The sequence below is a fragment of the Artibeus jamaicensis genome, unplaced genomic scaffold (assembly GCF_021234435.1).
Source record: "Artibeus jamaicensis isolate MK-2021 breed Jamaican fruit bat unplaced genomic scaffold, CSHL_Jam_final scaffold_1964, whole genome shotgun sequence".
Classification (NCBI taxonomy): Eukaryota; Metazoa; Chordata; class Mammalia; order Chiroptera; family Phyllostomidae; genus Artibeus; species Artibeus jamaicensis.
The window spans coordinates 64325312-64340330 of record NW_026522030.1 but is presented as its reverse complement, the minus strand read 5'-3'; the positions used below and the strand labels follow the sequence as shown (position 1 = coordinate 64340330).

General features: G+C 37.3%; 1 protein-coding gene across 1 annotated transcript in view; it reads left to right on the top strand.

Annotated features, from left to right (window-relative positions):
- LINGO2 (leucine rich repeat and Ig domain containing 2) overlaps positions 1-15019 on the top strand; it is a 532972-nt gene that overhangs the window by 312157 nt on the left and 205796 nt on the right. The window lies entirely within an intron of this gene.

Below are 15019 nucleotides of genomic sequence, written 5' to 3'. Positions count from 1 at the left end.
TTTTTCACTCCCCTAGACAGAGTTCAGCTATCTGCCTCTCAGTATCAAGTTCTGCAGTAAAAGAGAGAAAATAGCAGATATGATTGCATTTTAAGGAGAGTTGTCTGCCAGGTCTTTTTGGAGCTGAAGGTGAAGAATGTGGGGAAAATGAAGCAGAGATTTAGGCAGATTATTATTAGGCACTTCATTGTTGTTGTTTTTTTATTTCTAATTCACTTACAAATCCAGCAATCTGATAGCATCCCATTTTTCTATAGGATAAAAGACATTTAAAATATTTAAACTGTCTTTAGAACTGCAAAGAAAGCATTTTAGAGGGGCACTGCCTCTGCTGAATTGGAGCCTTCAGGCTATACAATTTTAAAACAGTTGAGCACCCAGGGGCTGAATCTGGTAGCCAAAATCAAAAAAGAATCATTTCAACAAGTTTGTAATTACATAATCTGGGCTCCGGGAAGTTGGCAGCCCAGTTACTCCAACTGGAATGCTGGGGAAATGGGTTGCACAGGCCTGGAGGCCACAGGGCATAGGCAAAAGGCAATATTTCAACCAGTGTTCCTTTCATTAACATTCATTTGTAGAAGATGACAAAGCAAGAGAGTTCTATCAAAGACAGAGAGAGAGAGAGGAAGGTGGAGCTGGAATGAAGAGCTTCAGGGGAAAAGAGAGAGAACCCCTGGACATGGACAACAGTGTGGTGATTGCTGGAGTACGAAAATATGGGGGCTGGGGGAGGTAGAGGAAGATATGGGGGCATAAATGGTGATGGAAGGGAACTTGAGATAAATTTAAAAAAGCATACCAAAAGACAATGAATTGAAGGTAGGCCATACCCTCTCAGTACTGTGTATTAGTAGAATTTTTTTTTTGTCCTTTACCCTTCCCTGGAAATTTGTCTTCAAAGTTCCTTTTTCATATGTAAACTTATGGGTTTGATTATGGATTTACTCTTCTAGGATTAGTGTGTTTTTAATCACAGAAATTTCCAACACATAGGTTCCGATTACCCCAGTGTTGAAATGTTTAAAGTTAAGATGGTAATGCTTTCTACTTAGTAGGGTTCTTGCATGAACTCAGTGAGATAATACGCAGAAAGTGAGCACTGCAGTGCCTGATGAATGCTCAGTTATGTCAGATATAGCAGCAGTGACAGGAGATGCTGTTTTAACTGTATTTCAGCCATGAGGGCTTCACAGTACCCAGAGGTTCATTTCTTTGGTCACAGAACAATGTTGGAATTGGAAGGAGAAAAAATAACAATGAATTATTGATTAATAAACAGCCAATACATATTTGGACAATATGCAAATCTGTCAGCCCTGGATTTGGGGACTTTTGTGCATGCCCTAAAGGTATTTTATCTTTTTAGTGTTCCTGGGAGCCTCCAAGTTACACACTCCCTGGGACGTCTGCAACAACCATTCTCCACAATTTGATGGGGTTTTAGCATTGGTGGAGGACCTTCCAGGTTGTACCTTCCAGGTACAACCTCCCCCCCGCCCCAAGCATAGCTCTAACAAAAATTTTTCTGGTTTCGAGGAGCAAGAATTTTAAAGCTAGATTTAATAAGGAATAAAGATATTGTTAATGAGGGACATCCTAAAACTCTGCTTCCCTCTTCAAGTTGCTCCATTCTTCTCTCTACAGACTGTTTTTCTGTTTCCTCATTGTCTCCAACCCTACCCCTACCTCCCCGTTCAGGTTGTACTTGACTTGGGTTTACAGTGGTGATTATGGTTCTGCTTCTCTAAGAGCTTTTGACTTATCACACAGCTAACATCAGTGCCTTAATAACCAAAACCAAATTTTTGGGAAATAAAGCTGATCAGTCCATCTTAGTCTTCTTGTCCAGAAGTTGTTGTGGGGTGAGAATGATGGTCATCTATCTTAGGCAGAATAATGCTTTCTTTCAAAGAATCCCAGTCCCCAGAATTTCTGAATACTTACCTTATAAAGGGGAAGTTACTTTGCTGATTTCATTAAATAAGGATCTGGAGATATAAAGATTATCCTGGATTTTCCAGGTTGGTCAATGCAATCACAAGGGTGCTAATACAGCAAAAAGGGAGGCAAGAAAGGCAGAGTCGGAGAAAGGGACATGATGATGGGAGCAGAGTATGGGTGGGGATGCAGGCTGAGCCAAGGAGTGCAGGAAGCATCTTGAAGCTGAAAAGTCAAGGAAGTGAATTCTCCCCTAGAGCCTGCAGAAGGAATGCAACTCAGAACCATTTTAGACTTTTGATATCCACAACTGTATAACAGAATAAACTAAGCCATGGAATTTTTGGTAATTTTGTTATGGCAGCCATAAAAATCTAATCCACTACCCTTTTCAGAAGTAGAGGAAGTTACTGCTAGCCACCATCCTCTATAATCTTAAGAACTCAGAAAAAAAATTTTAATAAGAACAAAGTTTAGGGACCTTTTACCTTATATTTTCTAGCTTTTTTCTGCTTCAGAGTAGGCTGAATAAATATCCATTAGGTTCTTTTTTCATGTCAGTAGAAGATATCTTTGTTTCCTGGAGGTAATTACAATAACTGCTTCCTGAGAATTTTTGTGAGTATTAATTTAGATATACACACATCTAAAGTTACTTACCACAATGTATGGCATAGAGTAAATGTCAGTGATTATGAACCCTATTAATAAGAGGCTTTGAAATCTTGACCGCTGTCTCTGAAACATGTGACGAGACTGAACAAAGTCAAAGGATGTACATTTGCACACCTCCATGGCTCAAATATTTTTCTACACATCACTCATTTGTACTACACAACAATGTGGTAGGATGTATTATCCCCATTGTATAGATGAGCAAACTGAATCTTAGAAGTACAAATAGATTGCCAAATTGGGAGTGTCAGTGCTAGAATTGAAATGTAGGTCATTTTGCTTTAACGGGAAGCCTCTTTCTAGGTCATCATGCAGACTCTCTCTGTGCAACAAACCACTAGCCCCCAAAGCACTGCTCCCATTTCTAATGCATGATATTTGAAAATGTGGTAATGAACATTAAAAAAGCTAGAAACACTTTCACATGAAAGCATTGGATGTGCAAACGTTGTAGAAGATTCTGTAAGTATACATATTGCTATGGATGGAATTTAGTCACCCTAAAATTCATATGTTGAAGCCCCAACCCTCAGTTCAACCCGGTTTAGTTATAGGGCCTGTGAGGAGGTGAGAAAGGTTAAGTGAGGTCATAATGGTGGAGCACTAAACTGATAGGTCTGTTGCCCCTATAAGAAGAGGAAGCATACATTTTCAAGTAGCATAAATTTTGTGATTTTCTTCTCTCCTTTATTCCACCCTAGCTAAATGGTAATTCCAAAATTAATTTGTTAAAATAAATATTTTAATTAAAGTAATACAAAGATATTCTGCAAGTACTGAATATATAGGTCTGTCAGAAAGTATATAGCCATGTACTATGAAAAATAGAGACATTTATTGAAGAAGTTACAAGAAACATTGTACAAAGGACAATGATGCCTCGGTCCCCTTCAAATAGGCACATTGGGACTTCACAAAGTTATCTTAGCCACCAGCATCTACCTCATTGTATTTTCCTAAATCTCATTAACAATCTGAAATCTCTTCCATTTCAAAGGTGATTTTAGTTTTGGTGAAAAACCACAAGTCACAGAGCACCAAATCTGGGCTGTAGGTGGACTGAGTTGCCTGGGTGATTTGATATTTTACCAAAAACTCTGCATGAGATGTGATGCATAAGTGGGTTGTTGTGGTGAAGCTGCCAATCACCAGATGCCCATAGCTGTGGCCTTCTGAATCATCCAGATAGTATCTGCAGAGACGTGTGCAGGCTTACTGCAAAACTTGATACAGATTCATTGCTCTATTCACTCAGTCATTTTGAATGCCATGGCCATGCAGTACACATGCTCACTAATTGACATCTACCACCCCCACTAACTAGTACAGTGATGCTGACATTGTTTACCCATGAGCATTCCAGTTCACTCTTCTTGGCTGCCAGGTTATATTGTTATAGTGCAAACTGTTCTCATCATATCAACCAGTGGCTGGACTCTTTCCAAATAGACCTCCTGTGTAAGATGCTGAGCTAGGTCCTAGGTTTGCAGAAATATATGAGACATTGCTTTTCATTAAAGAGAGTGTTTTTTTTTTTCAACCACAGTTTTCATTTAATAGCAATCCGTACTGGTTTAAGATGTACTACAAAGTGGCTGGAAAACTATGCACTCTAGAGAGTACCTCCCCATGCTTCCCCAAGCATGCCGCATTATCTTAATATTATTGACTATATTCTCCATGTTTTCTTAAAAAAAATAAAGAAATACCAGAGTTCTTTCTGTCTCCACCATATGAGAGCACAGCAAGAAGACAGCATAGTGCAAGCAAGGAAGAAAACTCTCACCAAAAACTAAATCATCCTGCACCTTGATCTTACACTTTCCAGCCTCCAGTACAGTGAGAATGTATATCTCTGTTGTTTAAGTCTATCAGTCTGTGGTATTTTGTTACAACAGCTCAAGCAGACTAACACACATATACAATAGTGGTACAGTTAGTTCTTCTGTATTTGTTTCAACTCCTGGTATTTCGAAGTGTGTTTCTATAAATATGAAACACTGTTCCTCATTTCATGCATAACATATCTGCATTCATTCCACCAACATTTTTTGAGAGTAGAACCTGTATTGAGTGATGGAGACGCAAAATCAGGAAGGACAGGTCATTGGTATTATGGTGAAGGAACAAGGCAGATTTGTGGGCTTTAAGGGGAGTACCGAGGGGGGTGGGCTGGGATGGGAGTAAAGGACAGAAAACTGTACCTGAAATAATTAAATTTAAAAAATTAAAAAAAGAATAAATAGAAAGGTTCAACTGTGAAAAAATTTTAGGAGTGAATCTTAACTTAGCAAAGAACATGCTCGATCACTGGAAAGCATTAAAGAACTCTTTGTGCCTTTTCTCCTAACTATAGTCACCACAGTCACTGTCACCAGACTTCAAATTGGGCTCCTTCTTTCCATCCTTAATGCCACTATGTATTTAATCCATCATCACCTAATGCCAAGGTACCTGTTGCCAGTATCCACATCCCAATCATTTTCTCCAACAGCACAGATAAATCTCGTGACCCCTGGTGTAAAAGCCTTCAGTGACTCTCCCTATACCCCACACCAAGTCCAGCATCTCCCTTCCAGCTACCATTTCATTTTTCAATTCTGGGTCCCATTCTGTATATAGGTTAAGTCCTTAACTATATATGATACGTGTGTATTTATATGCCCCATGTATGCCCCCCCATAAATTCTAAGCTCCATAAGGACAGGGATTTTTGTCTATTTTATTTGCTTCAAAATCACCAGAACCTACAACAGTGCCTAGATACATAATAAGCACTTGATAAATATTTTAATGAATAAATTAGTGAATAATACATTTTGAAAGAATGAATGGGTTAGAATTTCTATGCTTATTGCCTGCTATTATTAAGTATATTTTCTTCTGGTTTCACTTTCATAAAGTCATAAATTGGAAAAGACTAATTTTGGCTTCTGTACTACTACATTTAAAATGCAGTAGAAATAAACCTTATCTACAAAGAAAAATGCCTTAACTTCTCTCAACTCTACTTATTTTAAAGAATAGTTCAGTGTCAGTAAGGAAACAGTACATGGATGATAGTTGGAGTTTGATCAGGTATGTTTTTTTAGTTCTGTGTGCTGCTGCCTCAGCTATATGGGAGAATGAGCTGAATTGTCAGTAATACAATTTAAAAATAAAGAAAATAATAAAGATCTTTATATGTTTTTTAAATAGTTACAAAATATTTAGTACACATATCAGTCAGATAAATATTTTCTGGAGAGTGGGTGTTTTGTTTTGTACTGACTGTTGCTTATTAAAAGCCTGAAATAATTAAATTCATAAATATAGATGTTGGTCTGATTCATTTGTAAATGGATAAGGTATGTCTACAGGATAAGATGTCTAAAGGAATTCTGGGTGATGAAACCACACATGGTTATTCTGGTGGCCTTTATGAAGATACCTTCAACTGTGTAGAGACAGGAATGATAATTTTGTTTATTGACTATTTATATTGTCCCAAGTGTAATACACGTGTGTTCTGACTTTTTAATATACTTTTAAAGATTTTATTATTTATATTTAGAGAGAGGGGAAGGGAGGGAGAAAAAATGGAAAGAAACATTAATGTGTGGTTGCCTCTTGCATAACCCCTACTGGGGACCTGGTCTGCAGCCCAGGCATGTGCCCTCACTTGTAATCAAACCAGCAACCCTTTGACTCATGGAGTAGCATTCAATCCACTGAGACGCACCAGCCAGGGCTTAATTTTTTTTTTAATTTTAGTGCATGGAGTTTAGGTCCTACAAATCTTTAGGGCTTGTCCCCAACCATTCATGTAATCACTACTGCATGACTCCAAAGCAGTACGTGTTCCATATACATGGCACTACAGATGGGGCACTTGGCCATATTAGAGACCGATTCATAGCCACTGAGAATTAAGTAACTTCATTTAAAAAGCAAGCTATTAGCAATAAAAATTAAGAATAAATAAAACAATGTTGGCTTTTTATAAGGTATCTGAGCTACTTAACATAGGAGGTGCATACTATTTTTTCATTTTTTATTTAAATTATTTTCCAAATTTTTTGAGATATAATGGATACATACCATTATGTAAGCCCAGAAATAAACCCATGTCTCCATGGTAAATTAATATTCAACAAAGGGGGCAGAAGCATAAAATGGAGTAAAAATAGCCTCTTCAACAAATGGTGTTAGGAGATGTAGACAGCTATATGCAAAAAAAAAGAAACGTGATCACCAACTTACACCATATACAAAATAAATTCAAGGTGGATAAAAGACTTAAATATAAGTCACAACATCATAAAAGTCCTAGAGGAAAACATAGGGAGGAAAATCTCAAACATGCAGCAACATCTTCACGATTCTGTCCCCTAAACCAAGGGACATAAAGGAAAGAATAAACAAATGGGACTTCATTGAAATAAAAAGCTTCTTCATGGCTAAAAAAACACCAGCAAAATGAAAGGGAACAAACCATATGGGAAAATATATTTGCCAGTGATACCTCAGACAAGGGTTTGATCTCCCAAATATATAAAGAATTCACATGACCACACCAGGAAGACAAACAATCCAATTAAAAAATGGGCAAAGGACCTGAACAGACACTTTCCCAAGGAGGATATACAGAGGGCCCAAAGAGATATGAAAGGATGCTTAGCATCACAATCCACCAGAGAGATGCAAAGTAAAACCACAATGAGATACCACTTCACACCAGTCCGAATGGCCACCATAAATGAATCAACAAACAAGTGCTGGCGAGGTTGTAGAGGAAAGAGAACCTTACTGCACTGTTAATAGGAATGCAGACTGGTGCAACCACTGTGGAAAACAGTGTAGAATTTCTTCAAAAAACTAGAAATGGAACTGCCTTCTGACCCAGCAATTCCACTGCTGGGATTATACCCTAAGAATCCTGAAACTTCAGTTCAGAAGAACCTATGCACCCCAATCTTCATAGCAGCACAATTTACAACAGCCAAGTGCTGGAAGCAACCTAAGTGCCTATCAGTGAGGGGATTAAAAAACTACGCTACATTTACACAATGGAATTCTATGCAGCAGAAAGAAAGAAGGAGCTCCTACCCTTTGCAACAGCTTAGATGGAACTGGAAAGCATTATGCTAAGCACAATAAGTCAGGCGATGAAAGACAAATACCATATGATCTCACCTATAAGTGAAACCTATTCAACAAAACAGACAAGCGATCAATATAGAACCAGAGATATCAGAAATAAAAAACAAACTGACAGTGACCAGAGGGTAGGGGAGAGGGATAATGGGGCACAGAGGGGTAAGGGTGAAGTCAAGGAAAATATATAAAGGTCCCAAGTGCAGAGACAACGGGGTGAGGAGGGGAGACTGAATGTGAGAGGGGAGGTGGATAGGTCAGGGGAGAGTTATGGGAGGGAAATGGAGACAACTGTTATTGAATAACAATAAAAAGTATTTAAAAATTAAAAATAAATAAATAAAAATAAAAAAGAATGAGCAAAGGACTTGAATACACATTTCTCCAAAGAAGACACGCAAATGTTAACAAGTACATGAGGAGGTGCTCAACGACACTAATCATCAATGAAAAGCAAATCCTCCTCACAAAATATCACCTCACACCTATTAAAGGGGTTATGTCATCAAAAATATAAGAGATAACATTACTGTGAAAGGTATTAGGGAAACAAACCCAGGTACACTGTTTGTGAGAGGTGGGTGCTCTTAAGTTTAGAGACCTTACAGATTGAAGGTCAAAGGAAACATTTCTTTTCTAGTTTCTAGGTTGTTTTTCTAAATGATCCCAGTTGTTATTTTCCCACTCTATGTACATCTTGGATGTGCAGAGTCTTTTTTAATTCATATTAGTGGTATCAGGACCTTATGCTTCTTGAGAAAGGCATATTTCCTGCTCCTGTTTTACAAGCAAAATAGAATATAAACTAATAAGAAAAATATTATTGGCTAATGGACCTTGAATTTTCAGGAGGCACAAATCATTTCATCAAGACACTCCTCAAAACTACATCACACCAATTCCCCTCCAGAGAGCAAAAGGAAAATCTTTCTTCTAGAAGTTCAAGCAGAAGCAGACAGAATTAAGTTATGATAGCCAGAAATATGTTATGCTCAGGAGCCCCCCAGGAGAAAATACTTAGCAAAAGAAGCTGAAAGGATGGTGGCTGGCAAAACCCCTTTCCCATTCTTAGGGCTAAACTTCCCAATGTGTAGAGAAGGAGGTGACGACTATACCCAATGTAATTGTTTGCAAATGGCTTTCTATGAGAATCACCTGGGATGTTTTTCAATCCATAGGATGCCCATTTGAGCAGCTTTTGCTCCCACTATAATGGAATAAGCTAGAACACTTACTCGCTCATCATAATCAACCAGAAAATTGGACAAATATATAATACAACCACTTTCAAAAATGAAACAGAAGTCAGAGAAAGACTATAACCCTTTAAAGAAGGAAAACAAGCAAAATAAGTTTTATGATCACCCAGAATTTATGCTTAAAGAAGAATTTTACAGATCATGATGCAGAAATGAGGGTTTCTAGCAGAGCATGGGGTCTTAGGATCATAAAATATTCTTAAGTAGATGGGAATCATAAGTTGGAAAATCTGAGGCCTCTGGAATTTGCATCATAAAGAGTTGGAGAAGAGCTACACTGAGAAAAATCTCCAAGAACCTACCTATACATTGTCTTCAGTGATAGACCACGTACACATAGGTTTATATTTCACAGGCTGGGAAAAAAAACAACCAGGAAGCTTTATCTTAACAGTTTCTAGAATCACAAAGAATTTGAAGAAGTTTGAGTTTTGTCTGGACAGAGATGAGACCACCTCATTGACCATCTCTGGCATTTCACTACAAACCCCAAAATAGTCACACCTGACTTGGTAATTAAATGAGCACTGAGTAGTAGTAATAGGAGAAATAGCTGTTGCTTTTAATTTAGACAGGAATTGATAAAATCTAAATGCCCATTTTTACTGCAAGATATGAAGACGCAACTTTAAAACTGAAAGGAAAATATTACTGATAATAGTATTGATTAAAGGAAACCACATTACATATTTGTGCAGTGTCAAATTTTACAGTCCTGAAATGTAACACTTCTCCCATTTTCCTAATTAAAAAAATATCTTCTACATTCAGTTTGAAAGCTCTCCTGTATTCTGCCCTATCTCAACAAATTATCATATTTTTCCTTTACTGTGTGTCATAAATGCCATGAAGTCTTCTTGAAAATCCTTCTAACACCACCCCCCCCAAATAAAGAAGAAAAAGAAACCCCTAAATCCTTCCTCTGAACCATTTTACTTGAATATTTTACGTCTCCGAGACTTTCATGCGTGCACCTGAGCGTGTTGCAGTGTTATTAACTGGTAGCCATTCCAACAATCACATTTCTCACTTACTTTGGGCCGGTACTGCGCTAACCTTCAACAAGAAACACATGGGCCTTACTAATCCTCCTCTCTCCACTGCGGAAACTGAGGCTTAGAGAACTGAGAGGCAGCAAAGCCAGGAGTTCAACTAAAGCAGTTTGGCTCCAGAAAACAAGTTTTTCAACTCCACTAGTGATACATTGTAAGTACATATTTTGCCTCTTGATTAGAAGCTCCTTGTAGACAACAACTGGGTCTTTCCGTCTTTGTATGCCCTGAACTTAGCATAGTGTTTCAGCTGCACTCTTTATTGGCAGACATTTGTTGGCTGTGTACATACAAGCTGACATGACAATTTTAAGTATCTTTTGAATGGTGATGCTATTATAAGTCATGCTTAGATATAAGTGAGGCTTCAGGGTAGCAGGTTTATTATTGGTGTGTTTAGTTGTTTTGTGTTTTGTAAATAACTGGTTTTGCTCAACTGTTCTTAAGATAATTTATTTGTGTTCCTACTGTGCTAGGGTTTTGAAGCAAACTATATATTTGACATATAAAGTAAGTTAAGTTCTCAGAGCTGGCACATTTAATGGTCAATATTCTAATTATTAACTATGAAATTCCTTTAGTAGAGTAAGAATTGGCAAATTGAGAAGGAAAAAAAACTAAAGCCATTGAAAGGAAGCCTCCCTCAGCTTTTTCTAGAAGAAAAAAAGCCAGTTTGAATGGAATAAAAAAAAGGGGAAATAATTACAGAAGAAAGCATAAGCTTTATAGGCTCACTGATTTATTTATTTCAGAATTCATGTCTTGCATTTATTTTTCCTTCCTTTAAAACTAAAAATGATTAGGGAATGGCGTGGCAATAATTAATTTGAGATTGCAAATTCTTTTCAGCAAACCATCATGTGGTTTGAAAAGAGGAAAGTGGGCATCTTTGTGTAAAACCTGGGGGGGAGTAGTGAAAGGAGAGTGATGAATTACCCCCCACCCTTTTCGAACCTCCCTTCCCTCCGCAGTCAGATTCCCTCGCCCCAAACTCTGGGCCCTGACTCTCTCCAGCATGTCACAGAGTTTCAGAAGACAAGTGCCGCAAAGACAAATTTTCCTGTACCATTAACAAAGGTTTTACTTACCAAAGAAGACACCACTTAAACACTATGGATCTGCTTGTGGTTTGAACAAATGTACAATGAACCGTTAAAAAACTGTTTTTTGAGAAATTGTAAATTTTATGACTCTGCACTTGTCCTTATTTTAGAAAACTGGGTTTGCACTTGAAGTGTCTGTGTCAAAATTAGAAACAAAAAAATTAAGAAACCAGTATATTTCCTCTTCTGTATTAGAGATTAGCTGGGAGGAAAAAGGGCCTAGCCTGGGAGTTGCCCAGAGATGAGGCTGTGGCCTTGAAAAGCCCAAGTGACTCCAGGTAAATCCTGTCGAAAGCCCCTCTGGGAGTCATACTCAAGTTGAAAAGCCAAAAATTGTTAGTAGAAATAGGAGTAGAAATATCCAGATTCTATAAATGCCTCCTTTTCAGTACCTCTCAAATCAAGCAGTAACTAAATAATTTTCTCAAGAACAGTTATAACGGGCTTAAATGATTTTTCTGCCTCTGGTTTCTTGCTCCTCTTATTAACCTTTCACATTCCTACTAGAGTTGTTTTCTAAAACACAAATATGAATATAACCTTTTCTAGCTTTAAAATGTCTAGTGCATCACTGTTGCCAAAAGGGTACCATCTAAATATTTTAAAGTGTTAGAGTGTTTCAGAGCTTGGCTTCCCACAAGCAATTCTCCTGCTTCATTCTCATCAGGGTTGAACAGTGCACCCAGAAAGGCAGTCTCTCATATTTTTGTGTCCATCTTCATTGTTCTACACTGTATTTTTGTTGTGTTAACATACAGGAACAATTGTATTTAAGTTAAGCCTCATGTAGGCAATAGTTTCTACAGTCACATATTGGGGTCCTAGGGCCCCACCATGACTTCCACCATCAAGCTATCCCCAGAATAGAGTGATACACAAGGAAATACAAGTAACACCGGGGGAAAAATGTATCCTTGAGACAAAAATGTTAATGCATAGTAAATAAATGATCGCACTTCTCACTAATGTAAACAGTGTAATAGAATCAGTGTTGCTGTTGTATGTCCCTAGTATTTGTTCCTTCTGTGGGAAAGGCTTTCCTCCTTTCCTGGAGCCATGTAGCTCTGAGAGGGCTTCTGTGTCACTCCATTACAGACCTACCTCATTAGGTCTGGTTGGTTGATCTAGCACAGGGGTGTCAAACTTATTTTCACTGGGGGCCACATCAGCCTCTCAGTTGCCTTCAAAGGGCTGAATGTAACTTTAGGACTGTATAAATGTAACTACTTCTTAACAGTTAAGCGAGAGCATGTTGTGGCAGGGTACAAACAAGGTGCTGGGCCAGATAAATTAAGGTGGAGGGCCGGATTCAGCCCGAGGGCCTTGTGTTTGTCACCTGTGATCTAGTGTATTTCTGACTCAAGCCAGGTGAGTCAGAGTCTTTTCCTGTGATTTTTCAACTACTCTCTTGCAAGAAAGACAAATTCCTTCATGCCAAACATAGAAAGTATGAAAGATGAGCACTAGCAGTGTTGTGAAGCTCATTGGATTCACAGAGCAGAGAAGAGGTTTGGGGGCTACAGAACAAGAATAGGAAGGTTCGGACTTCATGTCATTCAGGTCCCTGATAGAAATGGCCCCTGAATCATGCCCTCTCTGCCATTGCATGAAGTCTCCCTTTTTATCTGAACTTGTCTGGTATTAGTTTCTGTTGTTTGTAATCAAAAGACTATAGGCAAAACACAGTTATATTATGGAATTTGATCCAAAATCTTTTTGAAATTTAGTATGTAAAGTAACCTTCAAAGAAATTTTGAATTCACAGCAGACCACTCACATCTTCCTGGATCTCTCAAAGTATGACCTCTATGTTACTAAATTTGAGATATTTTTATTGTGTTGATGCTTTATTGAGGTATGCTTAGAAAATAAGAATGAGTACAGGGAATGTTTTTTATATACATTGCAATGTCAAGCTAATTAACATATCCAACACCTCCCATAGTGAACACTTTTGAGGGGCTGTGGAAGAAAACTAAGGCCAATTCTTAGCAAATTTTAAGTATTGGATTGGCCCAAAAGTCTGTTTAGTTCTTCTCCATAAATAAAAGACACATATTTTTGTATTTTCAACAATGGTCGATGGGCTATTTTGAGTATATGGGCTATCTCATGCTACTGGCTTCTAGTGGGTAGAGGCCAGGGGTGCTGCGAAACATCTTCCAACACATAAGACAGCCCCACAACGAAGAATTATCTGGACAAAATATCAATATTACCAAGAAATTTTGAAAACTACTTTTGATACATTCAATCACAGCACCTTCTCCATAAGCTGCACAAACCTTATTTTGCATTTCAGTTGCGTTTTTACCTTTCTTGAAATAATAAAGCATAATATGCTGAAGATACATGTATTTTCTTCCATCTTCAATATTAATATGGCCACACAAAAATTCACCAATTTTTATGTTTTTTTTTAATGTACATGGACATGACAGCTGTCACAATACAATCTAACAAAATTGTTTCAAACGAAGTTACAGATAACTAAGCACTAGTAGAACTGTCACATAGAAAACACTAAGTGAACTTTTTGGCCACCTGAATATGTAATATAGTATTTTCTAACTGGAGTGACCGTGCTGTGTATTAGATCTCCAGAACTTATTAATCCTGCACAACTAAGCCTTTGAACTATATGGCCGACATCTCTTCACTCTCTCCACCCTCCTAGCTCCTGGTAACCACTGTTCTGCTCTCCATTTTTATGAGATTGGAATTTTTAGATTCTCTATGTGAGATCATGCAACATTTGTCTTCATGTTTCTGGCTTATATCATTTAGAATAATGTCATTCACGTTCACCTAGGTTGTCTCCAGTGGCAAAATTTCCTTGTATTTATTTTTTATGGATTAATAGTATTCCACTGTATTTATATATATCACACATTCTTTATTTATTCATCAATGGACATGTACATTGTTTCCCTATTTTGTCGATAGTGAATAATGCTGCATTTTATATGGGAATATAGATATCACTTTGAGATACTTATTTTATTTTATTTAGATATTTGTCTAGAAGTGGGATGGCTGGATCTGTGGCAGTTCTATTTCTAATTTTGAAGGGACCTTGATAACACTTATTTGTCATCTTGATAATAGCCATTTTAACATATTTTAGTGAAACATTTATGGAGTACTTTTTTATGACACTGGGAAAATTGTTAATACTTCTTTTCGACCAGTAATAAACTGGAAAGTTTGTTAGTATTAAATAGTTAGAAAATGTCGAGTGAGTTTTTAGAGTGATGAAATGAATGAAATATTGAAAACAGGTGGTGATGAAAGGGTCTGAATAATCATTTGGTGATAATCTCACAGAATCTGCCTAAGAATGAAATTGTTTGTTTTTGAATTCTGCATCCTACTGAGTGATTTAAGTTACACTCTGTGCTGGCCGATTCCTTTTATACATGAATCCTTCTTCCTGAGTTTGTATTATTAATGGCGATGGGCAATTGTAATAATTGATTTCCTTTATAGCTTTAGGAAGGTCACCCGACATCTATTTTTTTCTATCAACAAAAATTAGGCTAATAGTGTGTTTTAGTTTGTATTGCTACCAAATAGTTTGTGTGAATTTGTGTTTAAAATATATACTTAATTCATTTTTGAATGAAATATCATTATACTTATATATTTTGTATTTTAATTGGCTAAATAACATAATGATATTAAAGTTCACTATCAACACTTTTTTCTTCTTAATTGTATTCTTATCATCAAATGGTATTCTTACCATCAAAAAAGACACCCAAATGTCTTTTTTTTCCCTCTACTTAATGTTAGCCCATTTTTGGGATGGTTCAGTGGTTCATTGTTTTTTCCAAATGGTCCTGAGGGTGTA